Source organism: Panthera onca, chromosome D3 (genome assembly GCF_046562875.1).
Source record: "Panthera onca isolate mPanOnc1 chromosome D3, mPanOnc1 haplotype 2, whole genome shotgun sequence".
Taxonomy (NCBI): Eukaryota; Metazoa; Chordata; class Mammalia; order Carnivora; family Felidae; genus Panthera; species Panthera onca.
Window position 1 is genome coordinate 80,781,697 of NC_138350.1, and position 27,206 is coordinate 80,808,902.

Below are 27,206 nucleotides of genomic sequence, written 5' to 3' on the forward strand. Positions count from 1 at the left end.
TCTTAACGAATGACAGACAGTCAGACACTATGCACATCTTGATGTGGTTCAATAGAAAATATATACCACCACCTGTGGAATGTTCTTTCTGAAACAAACAAGCTAATCTTAAACAACATCAGTCAAATGCAATCAGTAAAATCTAGAAGGTTAGAAACTCTGAAGGACAAATATCCCACTTTCTTCAACAAACAAATTTCCAGAAAAAAAGAGCAGAAACCACAGATTAAAAACTTGAGAGCCCTATCAATCAAATGCATTCTCGCATGATCAAACTCCAAGCAAACACAAAACCAAACAAAATTATGGGATATTTGGGGAGTTTTGACCCCTGATTTGATAATACTAAGAAATAATTGTTATTTTTTTGTGTTTTAAAAAAATTTTTTTTTAACGTTTATTTATTTTTGAGACAGAGAGAGACAGAGCATGAACAGGGGAGGGGCAGAGAGAGAGGGAGACACAGAATCTGAAACAGGCTCCAGGCTCCGAGCTGTCAGCACAGAGCCCGACGCGGGGCTCGAATTCACAGACTGTGAGGTCATGACCTGAGCCGAGTTGGACGCTTAACCGACCGAGCCACCCAGGCCCCCTTTTTTATGTTTTATAATAGTAATGTTGACAGTTCAAAAGTCTTAACCTTCTAGATATACACACCGAAGCATTCCTGGAATAAAAGCGAAGAGTGAGATTTGCCTCAGAATAATCTAGGATAGAAGAGAATGAGTGGAACTTCAGGAGAACCAAGGTTTACTATGCATTGATTATTGTTGAAACTTGGTAATGGCCTTATGGGGGTTTATTCATCTAGTCTGTCTATTTTTAATGTTTAGAATTTACTGTAATTACAGCACTCAGGCATCTGAGCAGGTAGGAATAATAATTGAATGATCAGCTGTCTACATATCACATAACAATTGAGTTTACAAATATCAGTGAAGATCTCATGGTGTGCAATCATATACATAAGGTTTAGGATTCTTGGTTCTGTTTCTAATTGTCTCCTTCTATTGGTAGATAGATTTTCTTGGTTAGTCTGCTTCTTCACTGAAAGATTAGACTTTAGCTCTTCAGGCTTTCCATACAAGTGTGTAAGTCACCAGCCTGCAAGGGTTGCAAGGCCTCATCCTGGCCTCTGAACACCCTTGAGGGGTAAATGGATGCTGATTCAATTTTATCTATTTTTAGACCCTGTAGATTTCCCTTACTTTCTTGCAAGCTGGATATTTGAGAGAAAACTTGTTATATTTCATTCAACATGTTTAGATATTTTGCAAAAGAAAAGTTTGCAGATAATCTACTATGCAATTTTTCTAGAAACAGAAAGCAGTTTCATATTTCATACAGCTTCCAGATGAATCCGCTTGGAACACAGGCCCATATGAAGTTATGTCTTTATCATTCAACCATCAACTCGTTTCTAATTTGCTATCAAATAAAAGCCTAAAAAATAATTTAGCCTCGCTTTCACATTCTTCCAGGATATAATTTCCACGTTTGTCAAAGATTTTATTTTCCACCCATTTTTGCAAATTTTGTTCATTTCTCACGAGTGCTATTTTTCCATGCTCAGGCTCATCCTTCCCCTTGGGGTGTCTCTCTCTTCATCTCTGCGTGCTCCCATCTCACTTCCTTCAAAGGTTATCACCTCTCCTGCAAAACTATCTCCAAATCTCCCAGATGATAAAATATTTTGCTCTTCAGAACTTTCTCCTCAGGAATTTATCTCTTTTTTTTTTTTTTTTAATGGCAGCAGATTTTTATCTGCATTTTATCTAATCTTATACTTCTTATTGCCTAACCTTCTCAGTGTTAGGACTTATAATTCATCTTGGCTTTCCCTATGTTACAGACAATGACTTTCATGTAACAGAACCTACTAATTCTGAGGGTACGGATAAATATGTTACAAAAAAGAATGTCTATTACTTTAACAGTTGTATCTTTGCAAACCAAAAGATACCTGTGAACTGAGATCACCTGTGTTAATGTAATGTAGATGAGACTGTAGAACATCTAGATAAATATAATTTTGTGGTTTGCTTCAGGAATATTTTCCTGGGACAGAGGAGACCATGAACCAGTAAATATTTTCAGTGTTTGCTTCAGGAAATGCTTACAGATCAATTTTTTGGAGACAATGCTATTCATTGGGGCAAATGGTTTCCTTGGTCTTGTGTCCACCAATACTAAATTATATCAGAAATTGTGGCCACTCCCAATTAATTTCCTGTGTTGAAAGATCTGCCTTAAAATGACCCGAGACCAGAACCCAAGGTTCAGTAACTATCCCACTTCTGAATCCTCTCTTCTGAGACAGTCCTAAGAGGACTGATGGTGTTTTCCTCACTCCTCAATTAAGGCTGTCTGGTGATATTTGGGGAGTTAGTTCCACATATTCTATAAACGTTTCAATTCTATGTTATATGTTATCGCAAAATCGAATAACAACATATACTAAATTTCTCACAATCCAGGATGACATTTTTAAGTTGACATTCATGACGCTGATCTCAGTGCTTGGAAAATAGCAAAAAAAAAAAAAAAAAGTTTTTTTGAAAACATACTTTCAATATGAGAACATTGAATATAGGATTGCCATTTGCTAAAAGAAAATCTTTCACATAAATTTCAGCTTTTATGTACTGATGGAAAACACCAATCTTTTTCCTTCCTCACTTCACTCGTTGGAGAACAGTTGATCTGATAGTTGTTTCTAGTTCACAGAATTTCTGTTAAGTTAGAATATTTATTTTTGTCCATTTCAAGTCTATTTGCATTGGAAATCTGATTGAAGCAATCTTGTAATTTTAAACTTCTTTATGAAATATAAAACAATGACCACTCTACTCAAATTACAAAAGCAACAAAGCAAGGGCATCACATCTATTAGCTTGTGATTCTTGGTATTCTCTAGGTATGAAAAGGTTTTTGTAAATTCGTAAAACACTCTCTGAATGTAGTTTTCCTAATTCCAGAATGGAGCATGGTGACTGACGCTTGGAAGAAATGCAATAATGTTTATTGACAGAATGACATCTTTTAGTCTACAATTACAGGGCTTTAGAAATGCCTCTGAGTAATTTGGCATCAGCTTATATTTTCACGGTAGTAAAATTCTAATATCAGATCCTTCCTCAAGAACAGATGGTGTCATAAGTCAAGGAAAGAGAGGAAAGGGATGTGGGATATATGTGACCCCATTTGTGGAAAAGGGGACACTGGGCTGTCAGGACTCCCATAGACTGCGGTGTACCCCTTTTAGTCTATGTGAATGGTGCCCCAAGGTTGGTCAGTGACTCATGTCACAGAAGCTAACTCTTGCGTTTCAGGAATGGGCTGGTGACTGCCCTGTCACTGTGGAGTGAGTAGCCAAGAAATCTCATTCCAAGCCTGGGTTTGCTCTGACATTTGCAGGGTTCTGGGGTAACTATGGATGAGCAAATCTACTCACTGCACTCGTTCCTACCTGGCATGTATGACCCTAGAGTGCAGAGTCCTAAGTGGCTGGAACTCTGGGTTCACTGTACTGAAGAGGCCAATGGGAAAAAAAAAAAAGGCCATCCACACAGATTCTGGTCAGGGACGTGAGGCAACAGAGAGACAACAGTCCACAAGGGAACTACAGCCAGAGCAGAGTAACTGTGAAAGAGAGAAAGATCTGGTTTACATGTTAATGACTTCAATTACGAAAAACAAAAAAAGAGAAATAGAAAGTGTTGTTTATTGTAATATTTTTTTTCTCCCAAATGGAACATTTTTTTTTCTGGATATCTCTTATCCTTATTTCTTAAGCTCTTTGTAAAGAGATAATTATATGTGCAATCTTAGCTGTGTATGAATGTGCAAAGAGATTACACACACACACACACACACACACACACACACACCCTCAACACCATCCTGCAGCACAATATTGTTGCATACCATCACACCATAGAGATGATGGGGAGGCAGATGAAATAGCTTCAATTCTTTGCATAAGAAGAATAAAGGGAGTGCTGAATGAAAATATTTCTTTTTTGGCTTGAAGAGGGAAACAGACTGCTAAAAGTACGTCTTCATATTAGCAGATTAATGTGCTGCAAGGTGTGGGTGGTGCAGGTGGGTGGAAGTCTCAGCAAAGGAGTTGGTTCCCTTGGGCCCTCCAGAAAACGTCACCAAACTCCTCACTACTTATTTGTAGAGGCAGAAGGAGGAGTCCTTTACCAGCAGAAATATTCATCTCCTCTAAAACTAAGGGGGCATCATCTTGTTGCATCTGAGGGACAAATTCCTTATCATACAGGTGACGAGCTCTGGGAGGGCCCAGCTACCTCTCACTGACAGAGTTAAACAGAATAGAATACCATAGAAATACAAAACTGTTTGAGATATACTTTATTTTCCCCTACAATGTTTCCTCTTGCTTTCCATTCCTGCTGAACATAATCACAACTATCCTTGGATTATAATTAATTTGGAGAGAACTTCAGCAGAACATGGTAATCTGCAAACATTTCCATGCTCTAGAGTGCATAGGACTTTATGTGAGTGCAGTTGAAAGCAGTGAGCATTAATTATCTGAACATTCTTTGCTGTATCTCATAGCTTAAATGGACTTTCAAAGTCAAATTAACCTACTGGGCCTTTTTGTTTTCTTCACTCCCTCAGAAAGGCACCCGAGTGTTATACAAAACAGCACGTGGTTGAGAAAAAGGGAAGCACAGAGTTCCTGATGCAAGCAGTGATCCGAAGAAGGGGGGTCATTCTGGACACACGGGGTGAGCGAGTGAGATGGCAGGAGGCATAAAGAATGTTTCATTTTGATCTTTTAGGAGACTGGTTTTTCACGTTCCATGGGAAGAATCAGAAAGAAAAGAAAAGAAAGAAAATCATGAAAGAATCATGAACTTCGAAGGTCTCATCACAATAATTAATACTTGTGGGATCTATCACGCATTGGACAAAATTCTTATAATAAGCCTTTCAGTCCTTTGGGGAGAGAGTTAGAGCTGCTCTTATGCTCATTTTACAGATGAGGAAACAGAGGCGCAAACAGCCTAAATATCTCTTCCAACATCACACAGCTACTGAGTAACAGAATCAGGATATGGATCCCGGAATCTGGCTCCAAGGGCTGGGCTCTTCTCTACACACCGTGCTGCTCAAATTTTGGCAACCAGGAGAGTGGGTTCCTGATCTGTTCTAGTTGGGTGAACCCTCGCCTTCGAGAGCACCTGTGATCTGAATGATGCCAATCGCTGGCCCTGAGTTAGTACATGGAATTTTCACATGACTTGAATAAACGCTCATCTACTAACTACCCGCGCATCTACGTGTTCCTGTCAGCCTCCTGTACTCAGATGAAGACCCACACAGGGTGGCTCCATTTTCCTCCTCTCTGTTCCCCTGCCGGGTGAGGACTCTGTAAATATCTGCTGAGTGAATGAAGGGCATGGATCCCCCTTGCTGATGGTTTGACGTCCCCAGTGAAGGGTTTCGTATCCTAAATGTCTTAAAGAAGAACCTAATTTTGGAGCTACGCTATAACCAGACTCTTCTGAAGTTTCTTATTGAAACGGACCTCTGCCTCCAGGTCGTGTGTGGCAGAGAGGATACAAAGAGGAAAAGCCTAAAGACGAAAAGCCCAGCTCCACATTTGAGTGACATTCCTGCTAAAAATGCTAATAAGCCTGTGTCGTGACTCCACTGCCTGCTCCAGTTACCGAATTGGTTTGAAAAGGAGTGGACTGACCCTTGTAAATGAGTTTAACTTGCGTTTTCACATGGATAGAAACTGTCAGTTTTCTGTCATCGAAGCTGCCCCGAGTAGCTCTTCCTGTTCTCTGTCGGGTGACACAGTTGTTGTGTTTTTTTTCTGATTTCATGCAACCTCAGGAAGGACCTTTCCCTTTCCTTAGAAGGACGCCACTGTGATAGACATCAAACCAGGCTCCTTCTTCCCCTCTTTGCCTTTAGCTCACTGCCAAGGTCCTTGTCTTCTCCTTGTGTTGTTTAAAATGTCTTTAATTTCCTCAAGAAATGGGAAAGCTGAGCCTGTTTCCCGTCTACATTTGTCACTGTTCAGAGTGTGACCATACTCAGAGTTCTCAGGACAGGTCATCTGGATTGGGGGGGACAATAACATACTCGTATCTGTTGGAAGTCAGGACACCTCTATGAAGGCAAGCCATCAGCTGAAGTGGGTTACAACTCCAAGGTTGTGGACTGACAGAAAGGGGGAGGGGTGCTTCTGTCTTCTGCCATCCCTTCCCTTGTCCCAGCCTGTAGCCATGTGACAGACAGTTTCTTCTCCCTGAGGCTCAGGCTGACACAGCATATGGTGAAAGCATTTTCTTTTAAGGCTGCTATAAGAAAGGGCTGATTTCCTCAGTCTTTGTTTGTCCCCCTCTCCCCACTTTTAAGAGGAATATTATCTGATTACTAACAAAGGGCTCCTTTCTTTAATGCATCCTACAAGTCTCACATGTAGAGAGATCATACAATTTCAGGCAAGAAAAAGAGAATTGATGTTTTCAAGCACAAGGGCCAATAATTACTGTAATTTTCTATTCCTTGGATCTGTGATTGCCAATATCTTCAGATGGCTTCAAATGTCATTTTATGGCTTCAGATATGGCTTCACTGATGCTTTTGAACAGTCCAGTAAGTATTGAAAATTTGTCTTTGAATGGATGGCAGTGTCGTAGTCCTGCTCAAATAGGAGAAAACAAGAACTCTTTTACCCTGGCTTAATGGCAAGCGATGAATATTCCAGGCAAACAGATGTGGTTCTGGGGAAATGTGCTCCTATCCACTGTGAACCAAGTGCAAACAGCGCTGGTCCCTTGGAGGGACTCCTGCATAAAGGTACAAAGGCAATTATACAATGTGGGTATGTATCCTCTTTACAAACTTAGTGAAAAATGAGAGAAGGCACCGCTCTTAAGGAAAGTGCTAGAGAAAAGCAAAGCGGCTCCACATGCTATATGCTGCCCTCAATCTCTTCAAGAACTTCTCTGTGACCTCCAACAGAGATTGAGGGCACCTGCAGGTTTACAATTCGGAAACCCACTTGTTTGGTTGACCTTATCCCATTCACCGGCCAATCAAGCTCCCCAAATGGTTTCCTCTCGAGCTTCTCTGGTTGGTTGGCCTGGTTAGCAGAGTGAAGAAACACTTGCCTTCTCTACTTTCACTCGTGGAGGATGCAGCTCTAAGCCTATATAAATGCAGTGCAATTATTTTATGATCAGATGTTGCCTGACCTTGGCAATGACTTTTCCATATAATACTGTTAAATGACAGTGACAATTTTGATGCTAATGCTGACATTTTGTGTGTGTGCGAATTATTTGGGGGATCGGGATTGGAACTGCTATCATTTTTATGATTAGTCTCCATTTCTTTATTTTTTCTCTACATCTTTCACTTATATTTAGAGTCCCCTGAATCCAAAGCAACTCAATCTTTCCCTACTGATGTACGGAGTTTTTTATTTTAACCCCAGACTTGTGATTTCATGGCAAAATGATTTCTTGCTAGTAAATGCTAACAATTTTCTAGTTTGGAAATGCTTAGCAATCGTATTTTGATTTTTTCCCCGTTTTTCCTCCCCTTCCCACCTGTGACAGTTCTTTTTGTTATTTAGGTGCATTTACATGATACCAGAATCTTTATTTATTAAGAGTTCACCTGCTCCCGCTGCTTATTCTCTACCCTGAAGTTCTAATCCTCTGTTTGTGACAACATAATCATTTCCACAGCAACCAATTGTGAAGTTGCAAAGCAAGGATTAGACTTCAGGTGGGGAATAAGCAACCAGGGGCTGATGAACTCTGAAGAAATAAAAAGAGTGCCATTTATATGCAAATCTTAAAGGTGGTGAAGGGGAGTTGAGAGGCAAAGGGCAGAAAGGAATGAATAATAAAGAAATAGCATTGTTTTAAATAGACTTGAAAAGACGATTTTTTTTTTCCTCCTGGGAATTGAGTGGGACTTCTGCTGCAGCTACAGTTTGATTTGCTTTGCTTTGTTTTATTTATATAGGCATTAATTTTCAGTGTCAGAGGACCGGACTTGCAGCCCCAAATATGGCTGTTAAAAGAGGGATGTGTCTGACACAGAATCTGCTTAGCAAATGTTCCTGTTTTTAAAGTAACCTTCAAGAAGAGTTTTCTAACCTTTGTCCTGAATGCGGAGACAGAGCACTATAGTAAGCATCTGGGCCTCCCTGTTTCAACGCAGGGTAGCAAGACATAAATGGAACCATGAGATTTATCCGCAGAGATGGCAAGGAAAGACTAGCATGGATTTAGAGGCCTCTAGCAATTTCAGAAGTGAAAGAGGGGAGGAGAATATCACTGTGATTCTCTGGTCACTTTAAGATCTCTTCACTGGTTACCATTTTCTTTCTTTTTTTTAATAAGCAAAACTAATTTACCATCTTTATTTCCAGGTTTTTCTGAATCCAGAACGCAGACCTATTACTGATTTCTCATGTTTGCAGAACGTTAGAATGGCAAAAAGAAACATGCCAATAATTTAATCCAGGAGTTGTGCCAAAGAAAAATTGCACTGGACAGTTACACAGGCAAGGCAGACTTTATTCAAGAGACTGTGAGCTCAACTGGTTTAAAAGAAAAGGTGGGAGGGCTTCTTGGTGCTGGGTGAGCTAGTGGAAATGTACTGGAGGACAGTGGGGTGGAGTGAGTCAATGATTACACTATCTGTGTTTCCTAATTGGCATTTATTGAAGTTAGATTCCTACCTTACCAGACCCTGGGAGACAGGGGTAATGTCTCCTTCAATAATTACATTTCAAAGGGATGACTCCAGCTCCTTGAGAAACACATCCCTGGGTTGCAAAGCTGGGTAAGAAAGCTGGGAGAAGACCTGTCTACACTTTACTTTTTATTTTTTTTAATGTTTATTTCTTTCTTTCGAGACAGAGAGAGAGGGAGAGAGAGAGCGAGAGCGCACAAGCAGGAGCGGGACGGAGAGAGAGGGAGAAAGAGAATCCCAAGCAGGTTCCACACTGTCAGTGCAGAGCCTGAAGCGGGGCTCGATCCCATGAACCCTGAGATGATGACCTGAGCCAAAACCAAGAGTTGGACGTTTAACCAACTGAGCCACCCAGGTGGGTCGGGACAGGTCCGATCTCTCTATACTTTAAAAAGGCAGAGCAAAAATACACAATTATGTTTTCTTAAGTAAATGCTCTAAGAAAAGGGAGGTCAAGCCTTAGAGTCAGGAGGAAGCCTGTTTCAAGTTAAGTCAAGCTAACTGACCAAGTTCTAGGCTCCTTATAGGGACCCAGGGTGCAGGAACACATTATATGGTGTGCCAGCTGGAGAGGCCCTCCCCTCCCTCTTCCATCAGAGCAGAGAATTTCCAATTTAATCTGTTTTGCATATAGGATTTCCAGGTGAACTTTATTTTAAAAAGAGTATTCTGGGGCTCTTCCATGGCTCAGTTGGTTAAGTGTCCAACTTTGGCTCTGGTCACGATGTCACGGTCTGTGTGGTTTCTGTGGTTCTTGAGTTCGAGCCCCTCATCAGGCTCTCTGCTGTCAGCACAGAGCTTGCTTCCGATCCTCTGTCCCCCCTCTCCCTGACTCTCTCCTGCTCACACTCTCTGTTTCTCAAAACTAAATAAACATAAAGAAAAAAAAAAAGAGTTTCCTCACCAAAGGAAGTTAGTAAGCTACCAATCAGGTGCACTTTCCGTTTTGCGGGTGGATAAGCTAAAGCTGAGAAAAATAGAGTGAGGACAATATTGGACTTTATTTGACAGCTGTGATCCTGGAAAACAATGAAGATTTGTGTTCAGGAATCCCTTGGTGTTCAGGAGCTGGTTTAATGCAAGAAACCACCCTTAAACCTATGATTTAGATAAGACCCATGGATGCCACCTTGGTTCCTCTATGACAAGGTCAAAAACAAACCCTCCAGATCCCTATTTTTTGCCTCCTAAATGATTGGCAGAAATGTTTTGTCCCCATGACCAAATTGAACAAAATGCTTGTTAAGCAAACATTGATTGAGCTTCTCTCCTTCCCCAGGTCCCTGAACTTTACCCACTCTGAGCCTGAGCTGCTTACAGACCCTCCTTAAAGGTCCATCCAGGAATAGGCCGACCTCAGGGTAAAACACTTCCTATCTGTTGGCTGACTGTCCTGCACATCACACTTCCCCACACTGGTTGTTTCTGGCCTTGTTTACTTCTTATAAAAGGAAAGCTCTTTTCTGCCTGATCTTACAGACACTTGCAAATCTCCAGGTCAGAGCATTCTCCCCACGGCAACAGGCCCCATACCCAGAGTAATCCTCTAGGGTAATAGCTCCCTCCCCCTGCCATGTCTTTTATTTGACAGAGGCATTACAAGTTCAAATAGATTGTTAGGAGATTTCTTCTTGAGTCAGCTTTAGCAGTTTCTGACTCCTTAGGAATTTGTCCTTTCCTGTAGTTTATATCTAATTTGTTGGTGTACAATTGTGCAAAGGATTACCTGGTAATCCTTTTAATTTCTGTAAGGTCAATAGTAATGTTTCATGTATCATTTTGGATTTTAGTAATTTGAGCCTTTTCTCTCAATCTTTCTACCAGTCTAGCTCAAGTTTTGTCAAATTTGCTAATCTTCTCAGAGTTTCGGCTTTTGGATTTGTTGCTTTTTCTCTATTGTTTTTCCATTCTCTATTTCATTAATTTCAACTATAATCTTCATTATTTACTTCCCTCTGCTTATTTTTATTTTTTGTACTTAGCTTGCTCTTCTTATTCTTGTTTCTTAGGGTAGAAGGTTAGGTTATTGATTTGAGAGCTTTCTTCTTTAAATTGGTATTTATAGCTACAAATTTCTCTTTAAGCATGGCTTTCACCAAATTCTGTAAGTTTTGGTATGTTGTGTTACTATTTGCATGCATCTTAAAGTAGTTTCCAATTTACCTTGTGATTTCTCTCTTTGCTCTTTTAGTTATGTAAGAATCTGTCATTCAATTTCTACATACTTGGTATTTTCCTGAATTTCCTTTCATTGTTGATTACTAAGTTTATTCTAAGGTGGTCAGAGAATATGCCTTGTATAATTTCTATCATTTGAACTGCACTGGGAATTGTTTTATTGCCCTAATATGTGGTCTTTCCTGGAGAATGTTTCAGGTCTACTTGAGAGGAATGTATTGTCAGCTGGAGTGTTTTGTAGGTGTCTGTGAGTCTAGTTGGCATGATGAAGTTTTGGGGTGATGGTGGCGGGGGTCGGAGCTGACGGCCAAGAAAGAATTCTTAAAGATGTCTTTGTTGCAAAAAAAGTGACTTTATTAAAGCACAAGGACAGGACACATGGGCAGGAAGAGTTGCACTGGGGTTGTGATGGGTAACTGATTATATACCCTCAGGTCAGAAGGAGGTTAAGAATAGAGTAAGTCTAAGGAATTTTGGAAGCAAGGTTTTCAGGACCTTGAGAGGTTAGGTGCTGTTAGGAAAATGCCACTTATTACCATTTAGTAAAACCTCAGTCATGAGACCCTTAAGATGTATATCAAGGGTCCATAAACTTGGAGTATGATTGCCAGCATGTATCTTGGGGGATGAGATAAAGAAAATTTCTAAAGGAATTTTTATATGTTAAAGTAGACTGACAGGATCCTGGCAGGGATGGGGGGTGGGAAGGGGTCAGGATAATGTGAAGCCAAGATTCTCTTTTGCCCCTAACAAAGTGTCATCATTGAGGCAGCTGAGCTCCTAGAGGGAGGTTACTCTGCCTGTTTCAAGGACTTGTCAAAGGGCTGTAGGCAGTAAGGGAACTTAATTTTTCATTTGTTTTAGTTTCCCACATCACCATGGCAAGCACTGAAACCCCTTTCCATCTTGATGAGGGCGATATTAGGGTCCCAGGAAATGGAGTCTATAGGTTTCTGGAGATGAGGCTATGGATAAGCTTGCCTTTTTCTTGGAGTTTACTAAGTTATCCGTAAACTGAAGAAAGCCCGTGTCCTGAATGACTGTGATCTGTCTGTCAACCATCTGCTTTCTTTCCTTTCCCCTGTTCTTGGGCAGCCAGGAGTGTCTGAGGAATATCACACACATCCCGTCTGGGGTGGGGGGTGGTGCTATTAGCCTGTACTTTACCCTAGGCTTGCTCTATGTTCCCTCATCAGGCAGCTGGAATTTTTCAGGTCTTCTGTGTACTTGTGGATGTGTGGGTGCGGGAATGGACCACTGACAGTAAATGCCAGAGAAGGCAGCAATGTGAAGTGAGAATTATGGAGACAGGTTGGTGCAATAATCTCTTTCCTTTTCTGTGGATAGTAGTTGAATGATTTTTGACAAAGCAGCCCATCAGAGTCATTATTTTCCTTATTTCCACGTCTGTGGATGAAGAGACATCAGCATATTAAGATATTAAGATACCTGAGGAGCCCTTATGAAATTCTCAAACTGATGCTGATTCCCTTGTTTGAAACTATTACCAAACTAAGGTAAATCAGAAGACACCTCTGCTAGTTTCTAGCCTTATGATCCTGGGAACTGTACTTGAACTTTCTGAACCCAATCTTCCTCATTTGTAAGATAAACGATAATTTAGATGGTGCTTTAGATTCCTTTCCGTGGAGACTACATGACAAAATGTACGCAAAACCTTTGACATATGGCAGGTAAATACATTTTCTTTCTCTTTTTACACATTCATTCGTCAGCAAAGAGGGGACTATTATTTTAATACTATTTTTTAAGGCTCTCATATCAATTCTTTCTCACTCAACCTGTTTATCAACGAGAAAGCACGGAGGTGAAATTTAGTGTTGCCACGAATCTGAGGTTTAACGTCCTTGGTTTCAGAATCCTGACTTGAAAACATACTGATAGCATGAAACAATGGGCTAAATCTGGTAAAAAGAAATTCAACAAAGATACAGATCAGATATTGTACTTGGGCTAACTGCAATTACACAGGTATGTGGTGGGGATGCTAGCTCACCAGAAGTTTCCGTGAGAAAAGATTATAGCTCTTCAGATGTTCCTACGATCTTAGAAGGAATCTACTAGGAGGAGGGTTGATTAAAAAAAAGGAACCCACTTGGGCATCATAAACAGAATAAAAGCATCCAGCAGGGGGTAGCTGCCCATCTGTGTACATACTCCCAGACCACATTCACATTTTAAAAGGGGAGCTGAAAGAATGAATTATATTCGGAAAGGAATTGAATCTCGTGGCAGTAACAGTTCTGGAACCATCTCATGAAAAATATTTGAAGGACCTCTACACTCAAAGAACAAGAACTTGGTCAGAGAGCAAGTTTCACGGTGTTACGTTTTTCTTATGAAAATGATTTGCATGTGTATGTGATTTCACTCATATGTGGAATCTAAAACAAATAAACAAACAAATGAAAAGACAAGCAGAAAGCAGGATCAGACCTGTAAATTCAGAGAACAAAGTGATGACAGCCAGAGGGAAGGGAGGGGGGTGAACAACATGAGGGGTGGGGAAAGACATATACAGGTTTCCTGTTATCCAATGTGTAAGTCACAGTAATAAAGAGCACAGCATAGGGAATCTAGTCAGTGACACTGTAATAGTGTTGTATGGTGACAGATGGTAGCTATCTTTGTGGTGAGCATAGCAGAACACATAGAAATGTTGAATCACTATGTTTTACACCCAAAACTAATATAATATTGTGTACTCAATACTATACTCAAGTAAAAAAAAAAAAAAAAGGAAAGGAAAAGATTTGCATGTGAAAAAGGGAAAGTTAATTTTGTATCCTTCAGTATGTGGAAATATACTCTAATTAATAATTATAGACACACAGATTTCAGCACAAATATGAGAGATAACTTTCTCGTAATTAGATATGGTAGATGAAGGAGGTTTCCTTGAGGGTTAGTGAATCTTTCATAACCAGGAAAGGCTGGATGCCCACTTGTCTGCCCGTGTTAAGATACACCCCCTTTATGGGGTGTGACATGTGGCAGGGGAGAAGGGTAGGACAATAAGGAGATGGTCTCTATGATCCCTTTCTAATGGGTCATATATGGTGGGGCTGCTAGTTACCTATCAAAATCCCTTCTCCTTAAAGTAAGAGTCTTGGCTGAGCATATGGTCTTACACAAAAGACTACATTCCCAAAACAACTCGTATGTTAGGAAAAGATAGGATCAAATAGACAGAGAGGGAAAGGTTAGGACCTGAGCTTCCTGGGTGGAGAAAAACACGTATTTTGGAACAATTCTGGGAGTGTCTGACCACAGCAAACCCCCTCGGGCATAAGGTTCCTCTTAAGAACGTGGCATAAGGTTCCTCTTAAGAACGTAACAGATACCACCTATTCCCCCTGAAGTTTCCCTCAGGAATTTGACAAAAGAGCTGACTAAACATAAGTAGACCATAAAATGTACGACCCCTAAGGGAACAGTATGGCCACAGACCACCCCTCATACAACGGAAAGGACCCAATCAGGAACTGACAACCCAGCACCTAGAGCTGTCAAGCCAATGAGGGTAAAACCTGAGAAGGAACGGGGGGGGGGGGGGGGGGGGGGCAAGCAGACCCTTATACAAGAAACAAAGGCCCCTGCCTACAGTTACGGGCGTTCACTTTCGTATGTCCCCTCTCTGTAAAGAGAGCTTTCCTACTGTTCTTACTTTCTGATCTTACACTGTAATACGCTGCTCATTTTGTGTCCGTGTCTTCGTTCTTTGAAATGGTGACATCACGACCCCCAGGTTTTGAGGTAAAAAAAATCCTGGAACATTTCGAGACATTTCTTGACACTGGCATGAGATTACAACTAACCTATGCCACTTCAGGGTTCTGCCCTTAAGCCACCAAATGTGCTCCCTTCCCTTCTGTCAGCGTAGAGACAGAATGTAATGGGCACAGCCCTGACCAAGCCAAGGAACACCTGGCCCTCAGGGACGCCCAGAGACTCAGGATGGGGGAGGGAGGAGTCTTTGAGACAAAAAAAAAAAAAAAAAAAAAAAAAGATTGCAAAATGACAAATACAGAATTAGATTAGAAGTACTGAATTAGCGCAAGAAGCCACAAATTAAAATAACAACAAATCTGAGTATGACAAACATCATTAAGCCAGCACTATATTTTTCTTATCTATCCACCTGAAACTCACGAAACTTTGTTTTCTATCTTTGCAGCCGAGTTCTGTTTGTGGCTTCTAAGACATTGCTTTTCTAGTATCATTTTCTAAAGAGAGAACAGAAATATAGTTAGGTACTTTTTTTAAAATAGTTTATTTTTTAATTTTATTTTTTAATGTTTTGAAAAACTATTTTCGTTTCACAACTCATTATTGGTGTTATGTAAAATTTTAAGATTGGTATTGATGAAGTTTTGGGGTGATACTGGGGTGGTCCGGAGCCGATGACCAAGAAAAGAATTCTTGAAGACGTTTTTGTTGCAAAAAGGTGATTTTATTAAAGCGGGGGGACAGGACCCGTGGGCAGGAAAAGCTGCGCTGGGGTTGTGATGGGTAACTGATTATATATCCTCAGGTTGGGTGGGGGTTAGGGCTAGAATAAGTCTCTAAGGTATTTTGGAAGCAAGGTTTCCAGGACCTTGAGAAGTTAGGTTTTGTTAGGAAAATGCCATTTATTACCGCTTAGTACAACCTCAGTCATGAGACCTTCAGATGTATATCAAGGGTCCATAAGCTTGGAGTATGATTGCAAGCACATATCTTGGGGGGGGGTGGGGCTGAGATAAAGGAAGTTTCCAAAGGAATTTTTATATGTTAAAGTAGACTGACAGGATCCTGGGGGGTCAGGTAATGTGAGGCCAAGATTCCCTTTTGCCCCTAACAAAGTGTCATCATTGAGGCAGCTGAGCTCCTAGAGGGAGGTTACTCTGCCTGTTTCAAGGACTGGTCAAAGGGCTGTAGGCAGTAAGGGAATTTAATTTTTCACTTGCCCTAGTTTCCCACATCGCCATGGCGAGCACTTAAACCCCCTTCCTTTGTTCTTGGGTGGCCAGGAGTGTCTGGGGAATATCACACATGTCCCACTTAGGGGAGGCGGCGGCGGCGGGGGTGGGGGGGTTGCTGTCAGCCTGTACTTTGCCCTCAGCTTGCCCCACACTCCCTCGTCACTATCACATTTAGGGAGACAGGTATCATGTTTCTTCCATGTATAAGCTGTATGAATTCAGGCAGGCATTCCAAGTTTTCTTATTCAGGGATGGAATTTAAATCCTGGTTGAAACAATGAACCTCAGACACATCCCCACTGTGGGGCTCTTACGAGTTCCGTTGTGGCTGCCTGTACCTTATATGATGCCAGAAGTGCCTGCACAGGTAACTGTATTTGGGGAAGTTTTTCCTATACTCCAGAGCAGCCAGAAATCATGTAACTATGTGCTAAAGTAACCACAAAACTTATAAAAAATATTGCATAAGTGGAAAAAGTCCAGAACTCAACATTCCCTTAGTAGATTCCAAAAATTCCTGTGGCTTTTATGAGTTTACCAAGAGGCAGGGAAGTGTGACAGAAAGGAGGGGATGACTTTTGCAAAGTTTACCCAAATTACCTGTGAATCTGTCACTCAGGCTCACCCTAGTGGGCCAAGTTCATTAGTTAATTGGAAATCTACTCCTACCTTTATCCCCTGACTAAAGTGATCCACACATTCTGATCTTGACTGTCCCAGTATTGTCCATTTCTGAATAAATTTAAAGCATTTAATACTTTGTCCTACTTCCCCAACCCCCTGCCATTTATAGATTCTTGCCTTTGCTCCCTCATTGAGGCACATCTCCTAAATATGAAGGTAGAATAACTTAACTCTTGGCTTCAAACTATAACTAACTGTGAATGTAGACAAGTTAGCAATAATTTTTTAAGGGCAAGAACTTTTTCTTAAAGCAGCTGGCACACAGTAGGCAGTCAGTACATGAGACAAATACGTAGTGAGCACCTACTAATATTCTTTGCGGTGGGAAATCCAGCACAAAACAAGATAGTGGCCTTATCCTCATATAATTTGCATTACAGTGGAGGAGACAGAAAATAGTTAAGATGATTTAATATGTGCTAAAATAATTACTACATTTTGAATAATTATAGTTATAAGCATTACAAAGGAAAAGCAAACAGGGAAAAGTGGTGGAGACTGAAGGAAGAAGACAGACCGGAAGTTTGGTTTATTGAAACAAACTCAACTCTGGGTCTTAAGGGTTCAGTTATATAATGGAATGTTCAGCCTCCTGAACCCAAAGGTCCTTTCTTGCTGTATCACTTTCTGATTCCATGATGTAGTGGGGGAAAGAGAGTTTGTACTTTTGAGAGCTTTTCATTCATTTTTAATCACTGCATTCAGCCAAAAGGGTGTTATATGACCTTGGAAATATTCTTAATTTTCATGAGTTGGAAGGAAGGCGAAGACAATGCTAGCAAATACAGGTTGGTGATTTTATTCTAATCGTCTTCTCTCTGCCCCGTCTACTTCTCTTAAAACAATAAATAGCAGACACAGTGAAGAGGAACAGGAAAAATAGGACAAAATGTACTATTTTTGTTGCCACTCCCAATAGTGGCAATTTTCCCAAGGGCAAGACAACAGCAGAAGAGCCTCAGAGTGGAATTAGTATTCAGAGCGTATCAAGACATCCTAAAAATCGATATTTAAAAAAACCTATAGCAAAATGGACAAAAGATACGAAAGGAAATTTGAATCAACTAATAGGAAGGCTGAATATCATTAATAATCAGAGAATTGGTAATTGCAAATATAATGAGCTGTCAGATCATAAACATAAAATTGAAAAAACAACACAGAAAAACTGGACTATCAGACTTGTGGTTGAGGAAGCAGCGAAATCAAAGACTGTCGAGACTGGGGGAAATTTACACAACTTCTCTCAAGAATTCCCTAGTTCTTGGAAACTGTAGTTGTGCATAATGTATGGTAGAAATTTCCTTTCTAGGAATAATAATATAACCCAGAGAGAGCCTCACACGCCGCACCCATGGAGACGTGAACAAAAAGTTCACTGTGGTGTTAGTATAACAGAAATCTGAAGTTACCGAATCCCCAATAACACAAGAATGGGCATATGGATTCTGGTGTTTTCATACCATAAAATACCATATAGCCCTTAAAATAAGCTATGTGGGTAAGTCTAAACGTACATAATGCTAAGAATTTAAAAACCCTCAAGTAAAAATCATACCTTTAGAATTATACAATTTACATATAAAACATACAAATAATTATATATATATATATCTGTGTGGTATATATATCTGTGTGTGTATATATACATATATGCATGTGTGTGTGTGTGCATATATATATACATATACATGTGTGTGTGTGTGTGTGTATGTATACACACAGATATACAGATATATATATATATCTATATTGCACACACAGGAAACATGGAAGCCAAAACACTCACCAAATTCAGGAACCAGATCATAGGAGGCGAAGGGAAAAGAACGCGATCTGGTAAATGCACACAAAGGGCCGCGTCTATATCCAACATGGCTTTTTCCCTGAAGAACAAAAGAAAATATGGGACAATGGTAAGATTGAATAAAGCTGGACTGTATGCATTGGGTACTTCTCTTATTTGTGTATATATTTTCCGTATGCTTGAAATGTCTCACAGTGAAAAAGAAAAGGAGAGAAGAATACCTTTCTCTTTACCTGGTGCCCACTGGGCTGGGAGAGTCTTTCTGAGATGTCAGCAGAACGTTTGGAGAGTGGCGTGAGGTATGCCCAGTTCAGAGCAAGAACATTTCATGGTTGGGAGTAGAGCCACATACTTATCTCTCCTTGAAATGTATTATTATTTTGTGGTAAAGCAACTGGAAGGCTTTTTTTTTTTTTTCTTAATCCTACAAATTCTTCTGGATTCCATGCACAGCTAACCTAGTTGAAGGTAAAACATCTTTAGGCTAAAGACTGGATCCAAGGGCAAGGAAGGAACTGGAGATTACACTTCTAAGAAATTCAGTAATGAAATGAAGTCAAGGGAGTAATAGCCTGAGTCGGCAACAAGAACATTTTGCTTTGAGAGAAGACTTGATATTATTTGTAGGCAAAAATAACATTAATTACAAGAAAAGCTCCATCTGTCAGAAGCATATTCATTAATGGATTAACAAGAAAATTGCCTGGAAAATTTTCTTGCCAATAAAAATTTAAATTAGAATATTTACAGAGGAATAAGTGAGAACATTTGTTATCTTTGAAGGAGACTGAGAGACATCTATAAGAAAAATAAGTAATTTGGTCACCCTACTTTTCATTCTAATAAATATTGAATTATATAAGTAAATTCCAGTAAAAATAACATAAATCCAAACCTAACATTGTCACTGAAATTAATTTGAAGCAAATATCTGCTTGGACAGCTGGCATATAACAGAATAAACATTTACTTCAAAGTGTCACAAACACATTGGGTTTTATTTAGTTAACTCCTTGATGAGTGATTCAGAAATAAAGGTCCCTTGCGTAAGCCAGCATGGAAATGCTATGACACCACAGAGGCTGCTGAGGGCACTCTGGGCAGTAGTTAAGGAAATAAAGGCAATTGCAGATGACAAGATGCAGATATAAAACTCAGTCCACGTTTTTACTGAAATTAGATCTCTTAGAAGAAAATAGTATTTCTGCTTTTATTATTTTAGCGTCCTACTGAAGATGCGTATGTGTAATCATAGGTCAAGGATAACCACATGAATGTCATGGCAGTGGCTTCCACATAATAATGTGCAAATGGCTGGAGAAGGAAACGGTCAGGGTGACCATTGGGCTTTTTCCTCCCCAAACAATGACATATCACTGATATATTTTGTTAAAATTTTAATTAGTAAAGTATTTTTCTAAATGGGTATATTACTTTTGCACGATATATACAACTACTGGAACCCCTCCTAAGCTTGGTGGGTCAAGGAAGCAATCTTTATCTTATACTCAATAAGTGTCAGGAAAAGAGCAATTTGCTTTATAGGTCGTGTCATATTGATGCTTTATGACAATTATATATGATGGATATTACTTTCCCGATTTAAAAGTTGGAAACGGAGCACCTGGTTAGCTCAGTCGGTTAAGCATCCAACTCGACTTCAGCTCAGGTCATGATCTCCTGGTTTGTGGGTTTGAGCCCTGCGCCAGGCTCTCCATAGACAGTGTGGAGCCGGCTTGGGATTCTTCCCCATCCCCGCTCTCCCTCCCCTCCCCCCCCCCCCCCCCCCCGCCCCGGGCTACCGCCCCTACCCTGCTCATGCTCTCTCTCTTAAAATAAATAAACTTAAAACAATGAATAAAAGTTGAAAAAAAAAAGGAGTGATTCTCCGTATGTCTTTAACATCACACAAGAGGTAAATGATGGAGCTGAGTATAAGTCAAGACCGTGCACATGGTCCATGCTCTTTTCTCTTTCAGTTCTTGTTTTTGTTTTGTACAATGTTAGAAAGCAGGTATCTTTTTCTTTTTAACCTTTGGCCATAACTGATAATTGCAGAATGTAGTTTTTGAATTGTCATTACTTAGTTTTAACAAAATGCTATTGTTTACTTTTTATAGAGACCATTGGCCATACTCTTAGCCAAAAATGGGTTTTACTTTATTTAACTGTGGTGGCATCCAGAGTAGGCACTCAACCTAGCAGAGAAGGCTTCTCGAGGAAGTAATTTAGGAGAGGTTGAAGAACAAGTTTGAGTTAGCTGGGTGAAAGAAAGAAAAACTAGCAAGATTTTCTAGGCACAAAAAGTGGTGTGAGCAAAGACGAGGGCCACGAGACAGCATGTCGCACAGTAGGAAGTAAAGATAACTGATACGATAAATGATTAGTAAAGTATGAAACATGGAGGAAAGTAATTTCAATTTTCTGGTTTCTTCTGTCCTTGTAATGATCATGAGGGGAAAAAAAAGAAAAAAAAGGAGTTGAAATGGTTCCATGGGTAACAGGGGGAAAACAATATAATCTAGTCTAATGCAATATATAATTTAATAATAACTCCCCCTTCTCCTTTCTCTAAGGGATGTCCTAATGCTGTCCACCTGCATTGGCTCTTAGCCTTCTTCTGGCTCTCAGCCTTATTATGTACAGGGGCAACCAGTGGGTTGAGAACCGTTGGAAGGAGAGACATAGATCCAGAAAGACTTGACAGAAGAGCAAAGTGGGTGGGTGCTTTGGGGAGTATGACAGGAGGGATTTAAAAGTGAGAAGAGTTTTGGAGAATCACAACCATCCATTTGAGGAGGAAGTAATGGGGTTGGTGTTTTTTAATCACATTTTACTGTATAACATTCATGTTCCCCCTGACCACCCACTGATTACCATTTTTCTGTAAGATTGTAGAAAAGCCATTCAGGGTTTTTCTCCTGGCCTGTTTTTGTTACTAGGAATAAAACTCTTTCACATATTTCCACATATATATTTTTATACGTATTTTAAACTATCAGGAGTGGTTGTTTACAAATAGATTTCCGATGTTTTTCCCAAGGAATCCCATGATTCTCTATTATTATGACGATGTCCATTAGAAAGTCAAGTTCTTTATCAGGAGTGGTTAAAAAAAAGTTGCCAATAATTTGAACAAATATTTCTGGTTTGCTTTATCTTCAAAGCTGATGGCAAGGAATGCATCTAAAGTAGTCAAATTACTTTGTACATTAAAACCTGAAAGAGAAGGGAAGACATTCCCCTGCCTATAGATACAAATACCAATCCGCGCATTTGAGCTCCATTCTGCTTCAATGAACTGAAAATTGCAGATACTATGTTGAATTGCACGCAAAGCTTTGAATCATTTTCTCAACATCAATACATCTTCAAAGAGACTGGCATGGGAAGAAGCAGACATGAGAAAGTCATTGAATTTCAATCAGCGACTCATTACGCAAATTTCAAACGTGGAAGCAATTACCTCTGAGTTTTCTTGGAATTGAACTTTATCAGAGAAATACAAATGATTATAAACAGTCTTAAGCCATCTTATGGCCTTGAAAGAAACCCACCTCCTGCCGGAGGTGTTCACGGTTAGTTAGGACTGCTACTCCATCTGTGGGCTTTTGAAGGGAAGTATTCCTCTTTGTCTATTTTGCATCTTAGTATTTTACAGAGAAGGCGTGATTCATCAGCTACACGTATTTTTATTTATTTTTATTTTTTAATGTTTAATTATTTATTTTTGAGAAAGAGAGAGAGAGAGAGAGAGAGAGAGGGAGGGAGAGAATCCCAAGCAGACTCTGCATCATCAGCACACAGCCTGATGCAGGGCTCAAACTCATAAACCCTGAGATCATGACCTTGGCCAGTATCAAGAGTCGGACGCTTAACCAACTGAGCCCCCCAGGCGCCCCATTAAACATATTTTTAAGCTCATTCCGATGACATTCCTGCGAAATCCAGTAACTACCTTTATTCAATCCTTTTGCTCACACTGTTTTTACAGATTCTGAAAGGAATTACTAAAAAAGTTGTGGAATCTGAGCTGGAAACGGAGAGCATTAGTTTCAGGTTAGGAACCTATACTTCCATGACCACATGCAAAATTTTCTTCCTAAATTTTGAGAGCAACTGCATGACTTCGAAATAACCTCTGGCAGAATAATCATGTGCGAGTGGAAAATAGAGAGAAAAGGATGGGTGCCATGTGCTTTAAGTGTCACACAGACGCAGAGGCTACCTGGGACTGTTTACACCTCTTAGCCTGTTGTTTGTTCTTGACAAAAAGCCCCAGATTTAATGCAGCTAAACACTGACTTGTAGAATTTTGTCAAGTGGAGATACAAGTAACTTGTCTGCGACGGAACAGATCAGCCCAACGGTTTATGATCCTGTGGGACGTGGACCAGTTTTGAATCAAATCTGGGAATCTTACCATCCCATAAAAACCCCAGCTTCTCAAATGTTGTCTGAATCACTCATAACATTGCACTGGTTTCCTATTAATTAATGAATTTAAGTAAAATCTCCTGCGTGTGATCATTTTGCATTTGTGTAAGACACAGAAATTTCCCCTTTTTAAAAACTATGCTTTCATTCTCTCTAGAACAATCAGGATCAGTGATAAAGATAAGATAAAGATAATGACCCAAATATGATTGTCTACAGAAAGGGTGATTTAAGATTGGGTGGAAATCAAGGGGGAACAAAAGGCTCACTTCCTGAACAGGTGGGATATTAATTATGGAAGCAAGAGAATTCTATCTGAACTGAACTTTACCACTAATGAAATTTTTAAGTTTCCATCAGTCATTTAATGATTCTAAAATGTCCCATTTCTTTAAAAAGGGGGGTTATCTAATACATGTAGCTCTGCAATTCAAGGAAATGGAGAGAATGAAATCACCTTGGTCATAATAGAGCCATATGCAGGGCAGGATTAAGCAAAACGGAAGTGGGATTGAGTGAGCCATACTTAAAATGCTAAAACATAAAGGAGCCGCATTATGTTTCGAAGCTGCTGCCAGTTTGTGGGGTGCTTCTTTAAGAGTCTAAAGATGCAAAAATGAAACTCAAAAGAACACACAGTGAAAACAACTTGTGAGGATTACCTCTAATTTTTAAAGAAATGTATTTAACTTTCAAACAAGAAACCTTTTCCAAAAAATAATTTGGCCATTTTTTTTCTTTTTTAAAAATGTTTGTTTTTAAGAGAGAGAGCATGAGCAGGAGACGGGCAGAGAGAGAGGGAGACACAGAATCCAAAGCAGGCTCCAGGCTCTGAGCTGTCTACACAGAGCCTGATGTGGGGCGCGAACTCACGGACTGCTAGATCGTGACCTGAGCCGAAGTTGGACACTTAACTGACTGAGCCATCCAGGCACCCACAAAAATAATTTGGCTTTTTAACAAAAATTTTATATTTCACCAATAAGTCTAAGAAGAGGCTTTTGTAGAGGACAGAAAATTAAGTTTATCCCCTATATGTTTTTGGTAAGAGGCCAAGTATCTCATTATTTATGGGCACTATGTGATTATATTTTTTTACATATGATAATAGGCACACTGAGGAATGTAGGCGGCCGACTCAGCAATGCGAAAGTAGGTTTCAGTGGAGAATGTGAGTCCCTGTGAAGCGTGGGTAGTGTGAGGCACATGTGATTGATGGATTTTTTTTTTAAAAACACTAAGGATAGTTGGGGTGCCTGGGTGGCTCGGTGAGTTAACGTCTGACTCTTGATCTCAGCTCAGGTCATGCTCTCGCAGTTCGTGAGTTTGTGCCCCACTGTCAGTGTAAAGCCTGCTTGGGATTCCCTCTCTCTCTCTCTCTCTCTCTCTCTCTCTCCCCCCCACTTGCATACTCTCTCTCTCTCTCTCTCTCTCAGAATAAATAAACTTAAAAAAACCACTAATAACACTAAAACAGTAAAAACATAAATAAATAAAATTAAAAAGTACAGTGGTCATTTGTATATTCTTATATATACTAATATCCTCATACATTTGTGTAAAGAAAGTTATGTTTTAAGAAAGATGTTCATTCCATACTTGAGTGTCTGAAGTGGCCTTCATACATGAAAAACCATCTGACTATGTGCAGGGTCCTTTACCTCTACGTTGAACACGTGACATGATGGCCTGCTGACGTTAATGTTATAATGGAGAACAACAAATATTTGGCAAACAGGTAGACTTTTCCTGTGGCGGCACTTTTGATCTAGTTGTGGCAGACTTAGAATCCAGGAGACTTTGAGTAAATGATGCCTTAAAAAAAAAAGATGTTGGGGCGCCTGGGTGGCGCAGTCGGTTAAGCGTCCGACTTCAGCCAGGTCACGATCTCGCGGTCCGTGAGTTCGAGCCCCGCGTCAGGCTCTGTGCTGACGGCTCGGAGCCGGGAGCCTGTTTCCGATTCTGTGTCTCCCTCTCTCTCTGCCCCTCCCCCGTTCATGCTCTGTCTCTCTCTGTCCCAAAAATAAATAAAAAAACGTTGAAAAAAAAAAAAATTAAAAAAAAAAAAAAAAAAAAAAAAGATGTCATTTGTTGAATAAAACAATTACACTAAACGATCACTATGGTACATTCTAGTTCTCAAACTTTACATCTTATGACCATGGTTTAAACGGCTCCATAATGCATTGTAGATAATAGCTATTAAGTACACGTTTAGTGAACAATGAATGGATATTGACCAGAAATTCTTCCTTGAGAAGACCAACATTTTGCATGCCCACTCTGAATGCATGGTGAATTTTGATCCTTCAAAATTATGCAATAACGTACTGATGTTCCAAAACGAGCCAATGTACTTCAATGTATGAAAAATACTTTCAGAAAATTCTTACTAATAATCAGGAAACTTAATTTTTTTTGGTCAGATTAAGAAAAGATAAAGCCCAAAACACTGGTGTTTTCTTCTCCCTCCAATTTACTGTATGCTGGAACAGGAGTTATTATCAGTCAAGATAAGCCCTGATTCTGCCACTTCCCAGTAAAACTACTGAACTTCTTTGAAGCTCTGTTGCTTCCTGTATGATGCAGACAAAACAAAACCTACTTCTGATTAATTACACTTGGGTGACTATAAAGAAGGATCTGGTATATACCAGGATATAAGGGGTGCTTAATACATTACAAGTTCTGTGAGAATTAAGGCAAGCATTCTCGTAACATCGAAGAGAGCAGCAAATGGAGACTGTGGGTGGTTTTGAGATTTGGGTGGTTTTGAGATTTTCAAAAGAAATGTTAAGAGGATATAAAACCCCAACGATGATTGGATCATATGCTTCCCGACTCTGAGAACTTCCATGCTTTATTTTCCACCATGTGTCCAGAGGTTACTGTTGGATATACACTTGTATTTTTAACCTTTATTTGTTCAAATGTGTCAGGACGTCACGAGAGGGATTTTGACTATCAAATTGAAGTGAAAGTTCAATATTTTTATCATTATAATTGCACTTTATTCTAGATAGTGCAAAACATCCTTATAAAAATAGAATAATCACATATTTGTTTGAACTCATAAAAAGCAAGGTCAAAGCAGAATATTAAGTACTTTGAGTCAAATATTAACAATATATCAAAAACTGTAATAAAAAAGAATAAAGCAGCAAATAATGTAGAAACTTTTTTCATAGGTATAACTTCTATGTTAAAAAACTAAAGCGGATGGCATAGATTTTAGACGTTCAATAAAAAGTAAGCATACATGGAAATATTTTAAAGCTTATGAACTTTGAAAATCAAGAAGGAACTTAGGTTTCATCTGAAAAATAAATAATACACATATCAAAAAGAAACAAAGTGGAAAACATACACAAATGGCCCAAGGCACTTTGTCGAACAGTAAAACTTTATTTTTAGAAATATAAAAATACATCATTTTTTCCTTCTGGTTTCCTGAACTTTTTATGCATACTTTGTTATAAGTCACAAAGTTCCCCTAAACATAATAAAGATGATGATGATGACAGTAATAATGGTAATAACCCTAGATGAAAATCAAAGTCTATACTGCAAGATTTTATACAGATGCATCTCCAATGTATTTCACTGGGGAGGTAGATACAAGTTTGTATCGCCTGTATGCTAACCCAGAAGAGCAACAAGCTGGCTGAAGTGAGGAGGCAAATCTGCCTTCAACATCACAAATAAAACAGGGACAGAAGGGGGTCTCAGAACCATTTAAAGGACTCCATGCACTTTGGAAACCATTCTTTGAGGACTGTGGTATTTTGTCTCCCAAATACCGTGAAGCCATTTTTTAAATACTGATGATTTCAAAAATGTTTTAGCAACAAAACATTTAAAAAATTTGTTATTTCAGGGAGTAGCGACAGAAAGATTTTTCTTAAAAGTGTCCATAAACGGTTGGAACCCATTGCCAATTAGGGGTAAAGAGAATGCAGGCACTTTACTGTGTCTACTGACATGGCTGACATAGGGATGGGTCTTCAAGGGATTGATTTCCATCACTTTGCAGAGACCGTATGCTAAAACTGTGTGAAATCTGTCACATGGACATAGTGTGGAGGGTAAAAATAATGTTACAAGCCAAGAAGTATTAAGAGCCAGTAGATGCAGGTTCAAATCACCCCGACTGTATACTTCCCATGTCACCTTCAATAGGGTTTAGCTTACCTGAAAAGGCAACACATCACAGGGTCTCCTGAAGTGCCTTTGCTGCTCTGCTCTGCTCTGTGATTCTACCTTTTTACTTCAATGTGCCTAGGCTGAAGGACTAGAAATTTCCTACTTTTTAAGACAGGGAAAAATCTGCTGTACATTTTCCCTTGTTT

At 39.6% G+C, this 27,206-nt stretch overlaps 1 long non-coding RNA gene across 1 annotated transcript in view; it reads right to left on the reverse strand.

Annotated features, from left to right (window-relative positions):
• Positions 1-15,083: 15,083 nt before the first annotated feature.
• LOC144613939 (uncharacterized) overlaps positions 15,084-27,206 on the reverse strand; it is a 228,720-nt gene continuing 216,597 nt past the window's right edge. Inside the window, exons 2-3 of the long non-coding RNA XR_013551437.2 lie at positions 18,403-18,499; positions 15,084-15,191 (exon numbers count right to left, since the gene is read on the reverse strand). This is a non-coding gene — a long non-coding RNA (uncharacterized LOC144613939). The remainder of the gene's footprint in view (positions 15,192-18,402; positions 18,500-27,206) is intronic.